At 43.7% G+C, this 14,725-nt stretch overlaps 1 protein-coding gene across 3 annotated transcripts in view; it reads right to left on the bottom strand.

Moving 5' to 3' along the window:
- rnf26 (ring finger protein 26) overlaps positions 1 to 14,725 on the bottom strand; it is a 145,369-nt gene that overhangs the window by 41,880 nt on the left and 88,764 nt on the right. For all 3 annotated transcript variants that reach the window (XM_061878671.1, XM_061878670.1, XM_061878672.1), the window contains exon 4: positions 5,665 to 5,739. The gene's annotated coding sequence lies outside the window, so the exon portion shown is untranslated. The remainder of the gene's footprint in view (positions 1 to 5,664; positions 5,740 to 14,725) is intronic.

Raw genomic sequence — 14,725 nt, 5'->3', positions numbered from 1 at the left:
GAGAGCCCCGCCACACGGCGGAGGAAACTCATTTCGGCCGCTTGTACCCGTGATCTTATCCTTTCGGTCATGACCCAAAGCTCATGACCATAGGTGAGGATGGGAACGTAGATCGACCGGTAAATTGAAAGCTTTGCCTTCCGGCTCAGCTCCTTCTTCACCACAACGGATCGGTACAACGTCCGCATTACTGAAGACGCCGCACCGATCCGCCTGTGGATCTCACGATCCACTCTTCCCCCACTCGTGAACAAGACTCCTAGGTACTTGAACTCCTCCACTTGGGGCAGGGTTTGAAATGATATCCAACAATTGCGACTTTTTACTGTCAACTGAGTTCTGTTTTTTAATGATTTCTGCTGTTGGTTGGTGTGCCTCCGGATTTTTTCAACGCAAAAAATGTGCCTTGGCTTAAAAAAGGTTGAAAAACACTGGTCTAGTGAATAATACGTATCTCAGCAGGTATCAGTGGGCGCTTTAATGTCGTTGAAATGGTCCAAACAAAACCACCCACCTCCTCCACAGTCCAGATGTGCTGTAAGAAGCAGCTCTTATCAGCAATAAAGGATGCTTTGGCATCCATGTGGACAACTGCCAGAGTCTACTTGGCAGCCGGTGTTTTTCCAGCAATAAAGGCTAGAGATCAGCGAGCATCACACATCTCAGCATTCTTTCATCTGCTTCCAAATACACTGACTGCGATATTTCACACGGTATCGAATCCTGTCAAGGAGGGACTATTACTGTACCCATATAGGAACTATTTTCTGACCTGTGACCTGCCGCTTTTTTAACTTTGAAATAGAGATGTCCAATAATGGCTTTCTTGCCATTATCGGTTCTTGAGGGTGCATGGGAGTTTGCCCAACCAGTCTACATGTGCTTTGTGGACTTGGAGAAGGCATTCGACCGTGTCCCTCGGGAATTCCTGTGGGGAGTGCTCAGAGAGTATGGGGTATCGGACAATCTTATTGTGGGCGGTCCGCTCCCTGTACGATCAGTGCCAGAGCTTGGTCCGCATTGCCGGCAGTAAGTCGGACACATTTCCAGTGAGGGTTGGACTCCGCCAAGGCTGTCCTTTGTCACCGATTCTGTTCATAACTTTTATGGACAGAATTTCTAGGCGCAGTCAAGGCGTTGAGGGGTTCCGGTTTGGTAACCGCAGGATTAGGTCTCTGCTTTTTGCAGATGATGTGGTCCTGATGGCTTCATCTGACCGGGATCTTCAGCTCTCGCTGGATCGGTTCGCAGCCGAGTGTGAAGCGACCGGAATGAGAATCAGCACCTCCAAGTCCGAGTCCATGGTTCTTGCCCGGAAAAGGGTGGAATGCCATCTCCGGGTTGGGGAGGAGACCCTGCCCCAAGTGGAGGAGTTCAAGTACCTAGGAGTCTTGTTCACGAGTGGGGGAAGAGTGGATCGTGAGATCGACAGGCGGATCGGTGCGGCGTCTTCAGTAATGCGGACGTTGTACCGATCCGTTGTGGTGAAGAAGGAGCTGAGCCGGAAGGCAAAGCTCTCAATTTACCGGTCGATCTACGTTCCCATCCTCACCTATGGTCATGAGCTTTGGGTCATGACCGAAAGGATAAGATCACGGGTACAAGCGGCCAAAATTAGTTTCCTCCGCCGGGTGGCGGGGCTCTCCCTTAGAGATAGGGTGAGAAGCTCTGCCATCCGGGAGGAACTCAAAGTAAAGCTGCTGCTCCTTCACATCGAGAGGAGCCAGATGAGGTGCGGGCATCTGGTCAGGATGCCACCCGAACGCCTCCTTAGGGAGGTGTTTAGGGCACGTCCAACCGGTAGGAGGCCACGGGGAAGACCCAGGACACGTTGGGAAGACTATTTCTCCCGGCTGGCCTGGGAACGCCTCGGGATCCCCCGGGAAGAGCTAGACGAAGTGGCTGGGGAGAGGGAAGTCTGGGTTTCCCTGCTTAGGCTGTTGCCCCCGCGACCCGACCTCGGATAAGCGGAAGATGATGGATGGATGGATGGGCTTTTTTGCCATTATCCGATATTACGATATTGTCCAACTCTTAATTACCGATTCCGATATCAATCGATACCGATATATACAGTCATGGAATTAACACATTATTATGCTTAATTTTGTTGTGATGCCCAGCTGGATGCATTAAACAATGTAACAAAGTTTTCCAAAATAAATCAACTCAAGTTATGGAAAAAAATGCCAACATGGCACTGCCATATTTATTATTGAAGTCACAAAGTACATTATTTTTTTTCACATACTTCAAAACAGCAGCTTGGGATTTGGGACATGCTCTCCCAGAGAGAGCATGAGGAGGTTGAAGTGGGCGGGAATCGGGGGGTGCGGGGGGTGCGGGGGGGGGGTGTATATTTAACCATATTCCACATATTTCTGGCCTATATTAGGCATTTTCAAGCATACAAATTGCGAATTGTACTAAAAGTATCAATAATACTAACCAAACCAATCAGAGCGCACTGCACTGTTCAGTGTCATGGCCACTGATTGGCTCAGCCTCAGACAGCATCCAGTCCCACTTTTATGAGCAAAAATGTTACTACCTGGGCGTTATTTTATTTCGAGAAGGCTCTCATTATGTCAAAACCCCGTATACAGAAGGGTTTTTATGCACTAGTGCTTAAAATCATATATTATTAATAATTCCTTCATTTGCCACGTGTAAGCTGGAAACCAATTAAAAACAAAGAGGAATTACTCTACGATATGATGGTGTCTCATTAGTCATCACACATTATATTTTCAAATCCAAGTCTTAGGCATATTTGACTCTTTGGGGATTCCACTGTATTATTATCACACTTGCCAACCTTAAGACCTCCGAATTCGGAAGATGGCGGGCGTGCCGGGTTTGTGGGTAGCGGGGTTTGTTGGTAGCGCATATTAGTAACAGTGTTAAAGTTTTTTATACGGCAACCCTCGGTGTGACCTTTATGGCTGTTGACCAAGTATGCCTTGCATTCACATACGTGTGGCTGTAAAAGCCGCATTTATTATGTGACTGGGCCGGAAGAGTTAGTGCTGCAAGGGGGTCTGGGTATTTGTTCTGTTGTGTTTATGTTGTGTTATGGTGTGGATGTTCTTCCAAAATGTGTTTGTCATTCTTGTTTGGTGTGGGTTCACAATGTGGCACATATTTGTAACAGTGTTAAAGTTGTTTATACGGCCACCCTCAGTGTGACCTGTATGGCTGTTGACCAAGTATGCCTTGCATTCACTTGTGTGAGTAAAAAAGTTGTAGATATTAAGCAACGTATATATGTTTTTTTCCTTCTTTATTTTGCATTTTCGGCCGGTGTGACGTAAACTCCGGAGCGATTTATAATCCGAAAAATACGGTAGTAGTACCTCGACTTGCAAGCTTAATTGGTTCTGTGTTGAAGCTCCTAACTCAAAACACTTGTATCTCAAATCAACGTCCCCCATTTGAAATTAATTGAAATCAGCCCAACTGGTGCTGGGGGCCCCTAAAACAGCCCCAAAAACTAACTTTCAATTAAGAAATATTGTATAAAAACAATACACAGAATGTGATACACACAACTACAGTAGTTTTTATGAAGTAATGTAAGAATAATGTACAGCATTGACTTTGGAGAGTGGATTTCTACGGTATGTTCTTCCAACTGCTTTCCGTCAAATACACCATCAGTAGCTTTTTGATATTTTCATGGATACATGTCGGCTGTTTACTGTATTTTTAGGATTATACATTGCACCGACTGAAAATGCATAATAAAGAAGGGGAAAAATATATACAAGTCGCACTAGAGTATAAGTCGCATTTTTGGGGGAAATATATTTGATAAAAACCAAGAATAGACATTTGAAAGGCAATTTAAGATAAATAAAGAATTGCGAACAACAGGCTGAATAAGTGTACGTTATATGAGGCATAAATAACCAACTGAGAAGGTGCCTGGTATGTTAACATAACATATTATGGTAAGAGTCATTCAAATAACTATAACATATAGAACATGCTATACCTTTACCAAACGATCTTTCACTCCTAAGCGCTGTCCAGAGTCGAGACCCAGGATGGACCGCTCGTCGAGACCCAGGATGGACCGCTCGCCTGTATCGATTGGGGACATCTCTACACTGCTGATCCGCCTCCGCTTGAGATGGTCTCCTGTGGACGGGACTCTCGCTGCTGTCTTGGATCCGCTTGAACTGAACTCTCGCGGCTGTGTTGGAGCCACTATGGATTGAACTTTCACAGTATCATGTTAGACCCGCTCGACATCCATTGCTTTCGGTCCCCTAGAGGGGGGGGGGGGGGTTGCCCACATCTGAGGTCCTCTCCAAGGTTTCTCATAGTCAACATTGTCACTGGCATCTCACTGGATGTGAATTTTCCCTGCCCACTGGGTGTGAGTTTTCCTTGCCCTTTTGTGGGTTCTTCCGAGGATGTTGTAGTCGTAATGATTTGTGCAGTCCTTTGAGACATTTGTGATTTGGGGCTATATAAATAAACATTGATTGATGATATATCCGATGAAATCTTTTTCCTCGGTGCGGCTTCTAAAACTTGTAATCTGCAGTACATGATTTCCTTTTCGGTGCCATTTTTGTTCAGCCCTTCTCAGTTTTTATAAGTTACCGCCAATGTTGAAATGATCCATTTTCATAGGTACGGAAGTAGTATCGGGTAGCATCTTTTTTTTCACAATTCACTTCTGCCATGACCCGCCCCCGACAAATTTTTATTGGTTGACCTGTGTGTGTGTGTGTGTGTGTGTGACGATTGCTGATATACGTCTAGTCTCTGACGTGAATGAGATTAATAATATTGATATTTTACGGTAACATGTTAATAATTTCGCTTCAGAACAGCCCTGGGCAAATTAAGACCCGGGGGCCACATGCGGCCCGTCAAGCTTTTCAATCCGGCCCGCCGGACATTCCCAAATATTTTTTTTTAGATCTCTAAGATGGAAAGTGTAGCTGCCATTATGATGTGCAGTGATGTTTTCTAATTGAGTAGGACCATGGCTTGTCCTGTCCCGCTGAGGCAGAAGTCATTCATTAGACCAGTTGATCTGCCGTTTCTTTTCTTTTTCTTCTATGTCCCACTCTCCTTTGTGGAGGGAGTCCGGTCCGATCCGGTGGCCATGTACTGCTCGCCTGTGTATCGGCTGGGGACATCTCTGCGCTGCTGATCCGCCTCCGCTTGGGATGGTTTCCTGCTGGCTCCGCTGTGAACGGGACTCTCGCTGCTGTGTTGGATCCGCTTTGGACTGGACTCTCGCGACTGTGTTGGATCCATTATGGATTGAACTTTCACAGTATCATGTTAGACCCGCTCGACATCCATTGCTTTCCTCCTCTCCAAGGTTCTCATAGTCATCATTGTCACCGACGTCCCACTGGGTGTGAGTTTTCCTTGCCCTTATGTGGGCCTACCGAGGATGTCGTAGTGGTTTGTGCAGCCCTTTGAGACACTAGTGATTTAGGGCTATATAAGTAAACATTGATTGATTGATTGAAGTAGGAGAACCAGCAGAAAGACCTGAAGAGCGAGAAGGATCGAGAGCGAGCCGAAGACAGAGACGAAGACGCGGCAGACTGAGCGAGCCGGAAGGAAGAGCAGCTGAAAAGCGATCCGACCGAAAAGACGCAAGTTTTATTGAAAAATAAACAAGAGTCAAACCTGCTCAGCCATGTCCATCCTCAATGGTCCCTGCAACCCACGCGATGACGGCAGGAAGTCGTTCACACAATCAATCTGTGGCGGAGAAGATGTATTCATGAACAAAATATTTTTTTAAAACTGGTATTTTTGCATTGTTGCTGTTCCCTCAGGCCTGACTACTGTTCTGCTTAAAAGGCCACAGTATAAATCCAACAGACGGAGTGAACCAAAAGAAATGCTATGATAAAACTAGCAAAACTTTATACTGGACAGGTACGTAACTTTAAAAGAAAATATTCAGATTTTCAAATGTATGTATTTGTTTGTACACACGAGAGTGGAAATTTGTCAAAACGTGCACCTTTGGTGTGTTGCCAGCGCTTTTATATTTGTGACATATACACCTGTCGGTGGCCCCCAAGTCGGATTGACTTACAATTTCCCACACAGCTCAATGCAATCGACAAAACACATGCTGTAACTTTTAAGGCCCCGTCAGATTTGTCAAATAGTTCTCTTTATGTATTTGCAGTTCCTGGAAAGAAATCCGGCAGTAATTTCCCATAAAATCAATTAGTTTTTGAGTAATGGGTAGAAAACTAACTGTAATTTGATATGGTATGACGTCATCTACAGCAGTGGTCCCCAACCTTTTTGTAGCTGCGGACCGGTCAACGCTTAATAATTTTTTGTGGGGGGCGGGGGGACTGGGGGGCCTTTGGGGTATGGGGGGGTTTCTTTTTTTTTTTTTCTTTGTCATGAAAAAGGGAGGTTTTTGTCATGACAAAAGGAGGTTTTTTGGGTTGGTGCACTAATTGTAAGTGTATCTTGTATTTTTTATGTTGAATTTAATAATAATTAAAACATTTTTTTTTTTAAATAAAAAAAATAATAAAAAATGTATAAAAATGTATACAAAATTCTTCTGCGGAACCACTGATCTACAGAACTGGAGGCCATTTCTCCACATAAGTCATGTAAAACTATTATTTTGAACACTTATTTGCAGGTTTTTGTCACCCTGATCCATGATTACTTCCAAACTGACATGGTTAACATTATGGTAAAAAAATATATATAAACTTCAGTAGAAGACGACTCTAAATTCAATTTTAACAACTCTCATTCTTTTTCAATCGCTGGTTCTGCTCCTCTTTCTCCATTTCTCAGCAGCTTCTGACAAAGTCATTCTCCCCTTAAGAGTGCTCCTGATTTTCGGCATCGCATTTGGCTTAAGTCTTTTGAGTTTTTGAACTCAGACCAAAACCCTCCTTCTCCCAAGTCCATCCATCCATCCATCCATCATCTTCCGCTTATCCGAGGTCGGGTCGCGGGGGCAACAGCCTAAGCAGGGAAACCCAGACTTCCCTCTCCCCAGCCACTTCGTCTAGCTCTTCCCGGGGGATCCCGAGGCGTTCCTAGGCCAGCCGGGAGACATAGTCTTCCCAACGTGTCCTGGGTCTTCCCCGTGGCCTCCTACCGGTTGGACGTGCCCTAAACACCTCCCTAGGGAGGCGTTCGGGTGGCATCCTGACCAGATGCCCGAACCACCTCATCTGGCTCCTCTCGATGTGGAGGAGCAGCGGCTTTACTTTGAGTTCCTCCCGGATGGCAGAGCTTCTCACCCTATCTCTAAGGGAGAGCCCCGCCACACGGCGGAGGAAACTCATTTCGGCCGCTTGTACCCGTGATCTTATCCTTTCGGTCATGACCCAAAGCTCATGACCATAGGTGAGGATGGGAACGTAGATCGACCGGTAAATTGAGAGCTTTGCCTTCCGGCTCAGCTCCTTCTTCACCACAACGGATCGGTACAACGTCCGCATTACGTCCGCATTCTCCCAAGTCAGAATCAATAAAATGATTGCATTTAACACTCCTCTCGCTTGGTCTGCAAAATTTTGCGAGAGTCAATTTGATTGGAGAGGTCCATACTTTCCTCATATTCCCAACATTTGGAAATGTATGCAGACTGACCCCTTCCTTAATTGCAGTGACGTGCTGTCAGGGGAGGCAAGTGAGGCAGTGCCTCACCTGCCACCAGGTGGGTTAACCATGAGATGTTCCAAAACTAAGTAATAAAAGAAAATACGTTTTAATATTTCTCTTTTTGTTTATGCTTTCTATGTGATTTTGGTGTGGTTCCTGTATATTTTGATAATTTTCATGGTCAAAATTACGGAAATTTCATGTTTCCTGATCAAAACAATGCAGCAGATGAAAAGTGAGGCAGACACAGGCGGTGCCTCCACGGCTACACACAGTGTGTATTTAGCGTTCGTGCGAGGGAGCGCATGCTTGTTGCCACGTGGAATAGGCAGGTCTTGAGGCAGCTAGTACCTCTGCCTCAAGGAAGGGGGCGATATATTGTCAATTTGCAGTTCAATGCCACAGCAGTACTCCAACACGCCACACTGGGAGAAGTGGGGGCGCTCAAGCTAGCAGACACAGGTCTCTCCAGCGGAACCAAGCAGTTTTTTCTTTTCTTTTTTTTTTTCAACTGTATTTATAACAAACAAGGCATTTTTATTAGAGTGAGCCAGCGTTTGTGGGTGTTTTTTGTCAGATGCAAAAATATTGTTTAATTTCTTGGAATTAAATTTAATTAAAGGCCTACTGAAAAGAGATTTTCTTATTTAAACGGGGATAGCAGGTCCATTCTATGTGTCATACTTGATCATTTCGCGATATTGCCATATTTTTGCTGAAAGGATTTAGTAAATAAATAAATAAATAAATGGGTTGTACTTGTATAGCGCTTTTCTACCTTCAAGGTACTCAAAGCGCTTTGACACTACTTCCACATTTACCCATTCACACACACATTCACACACTGATGGAGGGAGCTGCCATGCAAGGCGCCAACCAGCACCCATCAGGAGCAAGGGTGAAGTGTCTTGCTCAGGACACAACGGACGTGACGAGGTTGGTACTAGGTGGGATTTGAACCAGGGACCCTCGGGTTGCGCACGGCCACGCTTCCACTGCGCCACGCCGTCCCAGTAGAGAACATAGAGAATAAAGTTCGCAACTTTTGGTCCCTAATAAAAAGACTTTGCCTGTACCGAAAGTAGCAGACGATGTGTGTGTGACGTCACGGGTTGTAGGGCCCCTCACATCCTCACATTGTTTACAATGTGAGCCACCAGCAGTATGAGCAATTTGGACCAAGAAAGCGACAATTTCCCTATTAATTTGAGCGAGGATGAAAGATTCGTGGATGAGGAAATTCAGAGTGAAGGACTAGAAAAAAAAAAAAAGAAAACATTTTTTTTTTTTTAAAACAGACGAGGGCAGTGAGAGCGATTCAGATGTTTTTGGACACATTTACTAGGATCATTCTGGAAAATCCCTTATCTGCTTATTGTGTTGCTAGTGTTTTAGTGAGATTAAGTAGTACCTGAAAGACGGAGGGGTGAGGCCACGGGTGTCTTGTCGCCAGAGTCTCTGAGAGAAGTCACGGCAGCTGCATGGACGGCGCAAACTCCGCTGATCTCCGGTAAGAGGCGACTTTATACCACAATTTTCTCACCGAAAACTGCTGGCAGACATGTTCGCTTGACCGCTCTGTTCCATAGTAAAGCTTCACCTCCGGGAATTTTAAACAAGGAAACACCGGCTGTCTTTTTGTGGCTAAAGGCTAAAAGCTTCCCACCTCCATTTTTCTACTTTGACTTCTCCATTATTAATTGAACTAACTGCAAAAGATTCATCAACACCGATGTCCAGAATACTGTGTAATCACGCGATTAAAGCAGACTACTTACATCTTGGATCGGGCTGGAAAATAATGTCCGCTACAACCGAAGACGTCAAACGCACGCTTCACCATAAGCGTCATCTTACCGCAACGTTTTCAACAGGAAACTTCGCGGGAAATTTAAAATTGCAATTTAGTAAACTAAAAAGGCCGTATTGGCATGTGTTGCAATGTTAATATTTCATCATTGATATATAAACTATCAGACTGCGTGGTTGGTAGTAGTGGGTTTCAGTAGGCCTTTAAATGAATGTTTCTGCCAATATGGAGGATTATATATTGTATCCAAGATTAAATACTTTTCTAAACTGGACTTTAAGACAAAATGAATGTGATCATACAAAGTACGTTTTCATGGGGGATAAATATTGCTGCTTCAGATACAAATACAGAAAGGTAATATACACCCACAATACTCGATTTATTTTGTTAAAAGCAAATGGGACCAAAAAGTATTTAATAACAACTTTATCAAATAGTTTTTGGACCCATTTATCATATCATAATATCATCATGATAAAGTTTTTATGAATGCGAATAACTCCCTTTTTTCCCTGTAACTCTAATGTGCAACCTAAATCAACAATGGCTAGAACTGCACATATGAATTTAAGTAAAAACAAAAAAAGTATCTATGCCTCACCTGGTGTTTAGTTCACCGCACGTCACTGCTTAATTGAATTGCTACAACATGCAACAATGCATCTGGCAGATTCCTTTAAATTGAGTGCGAAAATAACGTGTTTTGGGATGACGATGCTACCAAAACACATACAATATGAAATTGCCTCCAGTCGTCTGTAGGTGACGTCTGTAGGCTGACGCAGGCGACATTTTGGAGCTAAAAGTGGGTATTTTAAAGGGCCTACTGAAATGAGATTTTCTTATTCAAACAGGGATAGCAGGTCCATTCTATGTGTCATACTTGATCATTTCGCGATATTGCCATATTTTTGCTGAAAGGATTTAGTAGAGAACATCGACGATAAAGTTCGCAACTTTTGGTCGCTAATAAAAAAGCCTTGCCTGTACCGGAAGTACCAGACAATGTGCGCGTGACGTCATGGGTTGTGGAGCTCCTCACATCTGAACATTGTTTACAATCATGGCCACCAGCAGCGAGAGCGATTCGGACCGAGAAAGCGACGATTTCCCCAATACTTCGAGTTAGGATGAAAGATTTGTGGATGAGGAAAGTGAGAGTGAAGGACTAGAAAAAAAAAAAGACGAGGGCAGTGAGAGCGATTCAGATGTTATTAGACACATTTACTAGGATAATTCTGGAAAATCCCTTATCTGCTTATTGTGTTACTATTGTTTTAGTGAGATTACATGGTCGTACCTGTACAACCTGAGGGTCGGCCCCGCACCTTTCTTCAGCACCAGTCGACAGGTGGTGGCGATGCTCATCTCTGCACCTTCGCAAAGGACCCTCTTCGAAACACGATCTTTCGAAATGATCGCTGCATAATACACTGTACTTTGTGTGTGTGGCCCAATCCAACCGTGTTCGCTTGACATCTCTGTTCCATAGTAAAGCTTGACTGTCATCTTTCGGGAATGTAAACAATGAAACACCGGCTGTGTTTGTGTTGCTAAAGGCGGCCGCAATACACCGCTTCCCACCTACACCTTTCTTCTTTGACGTCTCCATTATTTGAACAAATTGCAAAAGATTCAGCAACACAGATGTCCATAATACTGTGGAATTATGCGATGAAAACAGACGACTTATAGCTGGGAATGGTGCTGGAACAAAATGTCCTCTACAATGCATGACGTCACGCACACACGCCATCACACCGTGACGTTTTAGCATGATACTTCCATGCGAAATTTAAATTTTTTTTTTTTTTTTTTCCATTTTCTACCGCTTATTCCCTTTCGGGGTCGCGGGGGGCGCTGGCGCCTATCTCAGCTACAATCGGGCGCACTAGGGCCAATTTTAGTGTTGCCAATCAACCTATCCCCAGGTGCATGTCTTTGGAAGTGGGAGGAATCCGGAGTACCCGGAGGGAACCCACACATTCACGGGGAGAACATGCAAACTCCACACAGAAATATCCCGAGCCTGGATTTGAACCCAGGACTGCAGGAACTTCGTATTGTGAGGCAGACACACTAGTAAATGTGTCTAATAACATCTGACTCGCTCCCACTGCCCTGTCTTTTTTTCTCCTTCTAGTCCTTCACTCTCACTTTCCTCATCCACGAATCTTTCATCCTCGCTCAAATCAATGGGGGAATCGTCGCTTTCTCGTTACGAATCGCTCTAGCTGCTAGTGGCCATGATTGTAAACAATGTTCAGATGTGAGGAGCTCCACAGCCCGTGACGTCACACTCACATCGTCTACTACTTCCGGTACAGGCAAGCCTTTTTTATTAGCGACCAAAAGTTGCGAACTTTATCATCGATGTTCTCTACTAAATCCTTTCAGCAAAAATATGGCAATATCTTTTTTTTCTTTTTCTAGTTTTTCACTGCAATTTTGTAATCTAAACCGGCCGTATTAGCATGTGTTGCAATGTTAATATTTCATCATTGATATATAAACTATCAGACTGCGTGGTCGGTAGTAGTGGGTTTCAGTAGGCCTTTAAAATGTGCTGAAAGTCATTAGAAAACAACACTTGAGGGTAAATTTTATCAGTAGACACATTTTTTTAGGTCCAGAACTATGAACTAAGTGTCAATGTTGTCAGCCAAGTCAACACAAAATATGCTGCCAGCCTTGATATGATCACTTGTCAATCACAAGACTGACACAAATAGACTTTTTACGGTCACATGGCATACCTACAGCAATTCGGAATGCTCACTGAACCTACATAAGATGCAGGACTGTAGGAAGAATCCACTAGGAAAGAACATGTCACACGGGACAAAGCATTTCTGCACCAACAATGACTAAGTATGGCGGTACTGAGTGAGATATCAAAGTACTGGACACATTAGTTAATGGTAATCCATGCAACAGTCTGAGAATGTGTTTCATTAGGTCAAAGTTAGTCAGGAGTTACGCGCTCTATTACAACTTGGCAAAGTGCACGCATATTCCATGAGTGCGAGCCAAAAGCATGTCCACTCAGACGGTTTACCTGCCAGGAGACCAGCAGAGAGGCAAAAGACCAAGAGGTCAGCGTCACGTACTGTAATTGATATGATGTCTTCTGGCAGGTGTTTTAACATAGTGTGCACAGCGCCTTGGTCCAATTCATTCCCCGACCCCGTCTTGTGTCCATATTAAGCTCGGCGTGCGTCCCTGCACAGAGGAGGAGTGGCGCGAGTGTGGATAAAGGCGAATGTGAAATAACTTGTAGCAGAGGGAGACAACAAGAAGAGGCTTTGTACTTAAGAATGTGGCCTTTTCCGTCTCGTAAACACTCCGTTTTGGCAACCGTTTTCCAAAAACAACAAAACTTTGATGTCCAGTGTAAAAGATACCGTGCCTGGACCCGCAACAAAGTTAATATTTACAGGAGTAATGACAAGCTTCTGCTCGGGCATAATTTTTTTTAAGCAGTGTCACTACATATATTTATGCATTTTTCATCACAAAGATCTGTTATTGATAATGGAAGAAGTTAAACATCTTCATGTTTATCTACAAATTAAACAAACTACTGAAACATAGTTATGGTATAAAATGAGGAGATCAAAATAAAGTTAAAAGTTAAAGTACAATGATCATACCATGCCAAACCTCACGATTTTTCTGGGAGACTCCCGAATTTCAATGCCCCTATCGAAAATCTCCCGGAGCAACTATTCTCCCGATTTTCTCAAGATTTCCCCCCGGACAAAAATATTGGGGCGTGCCTTAAAGGCACTGCCTTTAGTGTCTTCAACAACCTGTCATCACGTCCGCTTTTCCTCCGTCCAAACAGCGTTTCGGCCCAGTCGCATGAGATATGCGGCTTTAACAGACACACATATGTGAATGCAAGGCATACTTGGTCACCAGCCATACATGTCACACTGAGGGTGGCCGTACAAACAACTTTAATTATTTTAAAAATATACGCCACACTGAAAACCCACACCAAACAAGAATGACAAACACATTTCGGGAGAACATCTGCACCGTAAAGCAACATAAATACAACAGAACAAATACCCAGAATCCCTTGCAGCACTAACTCTTCCAGGACGCTACAATCTACGATATACACCTCCGCTACCACCAACCCCCCCAATCGCGCCCACCTCATCCCCCCATCTCCCGAATTCGGAGGTCTCAAGGTTGGCAAGAAGACGCCTTGGAGCCACTATTTTGAGAATCTAATGCATTGTGAAAGTAATGCAGTTGTTGTATTGAAGTGAAAATATCAAACTTCCTGTTGATTTTTGCTAAAGTATGTTAATTATTAAAATGTAGGTCTAAGTGAGACCTACATAGTGTTTTTTGTTTCATGTCTCTCTGACATTCCTACCGGAAGTTACAAGCAGTTTTGTCTGTGTTTTATTCCTAGGAGCAGTTTGTCCGTGTTGTATTCCTAGGGGGAAGGTAGAGCGCAATTTTGAGTTTTGAGGTTAGGTTTTTTCATCAGATCGCAATTTATGCCAGACCTGATGTGTGTGTCAAGTTTGGTGAGTTTAGAAGCATTTTAAGGCGGTCAAATAACAGCTCAAAGAGGCAAAAATGACATTTTTTAGGAGACTTTGCACAGGGGTTCTCTGAAGGCGCGTAAAATCAAAACCTGAGAACTTATCAAAACTCTGTTTATCTACATTTAATCAGAAGGGTTCAATCTCTCTCCTGTGCGAGTTTGAAGCCAAAAAAACAAACGCACTCAGAGGAGATAATGTTTGAAGAAAGGTGACCGGTTTTTACAAAAGTTTTGTTTTGAAGGGGGGATTGCAAACTTCCTGTTGATTTTTGTTGGGGGTTGTCAATCTATGAAATGTAGGTCTAAGCGAGACCTACATAGAGGTTTTTGTTTCATGTCTCTCCAACATTCTTACCGGAAGTTACAAGCAATTTTGTCTGTGTTTTCTTCCTAGGAGCAGTTTTTTCAGTGTTTTATTCAAAAATAGCGCTAGAGCGCAATTTTGAGTTTTGGGGTTTGTTTTTTTTCATTAAATCGCAATATTTGCCAGTCCTTATGTGTGCGCCAAGTTTGCTGACTTTTGAAGCATCTTAAAGGGGTCAAATTACAGAGCAAAGAGGCAAAAATTGCATTTTGCGCGAAAATTTTATTTTGAAGGGGTTTTTGCCAACTTCCTGTAGATTTTTGCTGAAAGAAGTGAGTGTGTGAAAATTGGGTCTAAGTCAGACCTACATAGGAGTTTTTGTTTCATGTCGCTATGACATTCC

This window comes from Nerophis ophidion, linkage group LG18, assembly GCF_033978795.1.
Source record: "Nerophis ophidion isolate RoL-2023_Sa linkage group LG18, RoL_Noph_v1.0, whole genome shotgun sequence".
Taxonomy (NCBI): domain Eukaryota; kingdom Metazoa; phylum Chordata; class Actinopteri; order Syngnathiformes; family Syngnathidae; genus Nerophis; species Nerophis ophidion.
The sequence above is the reverse complement of the archived record's forward strand: the minus strand, read 5'-3'. Positions and strand labels throughout refer to the sequence as shown.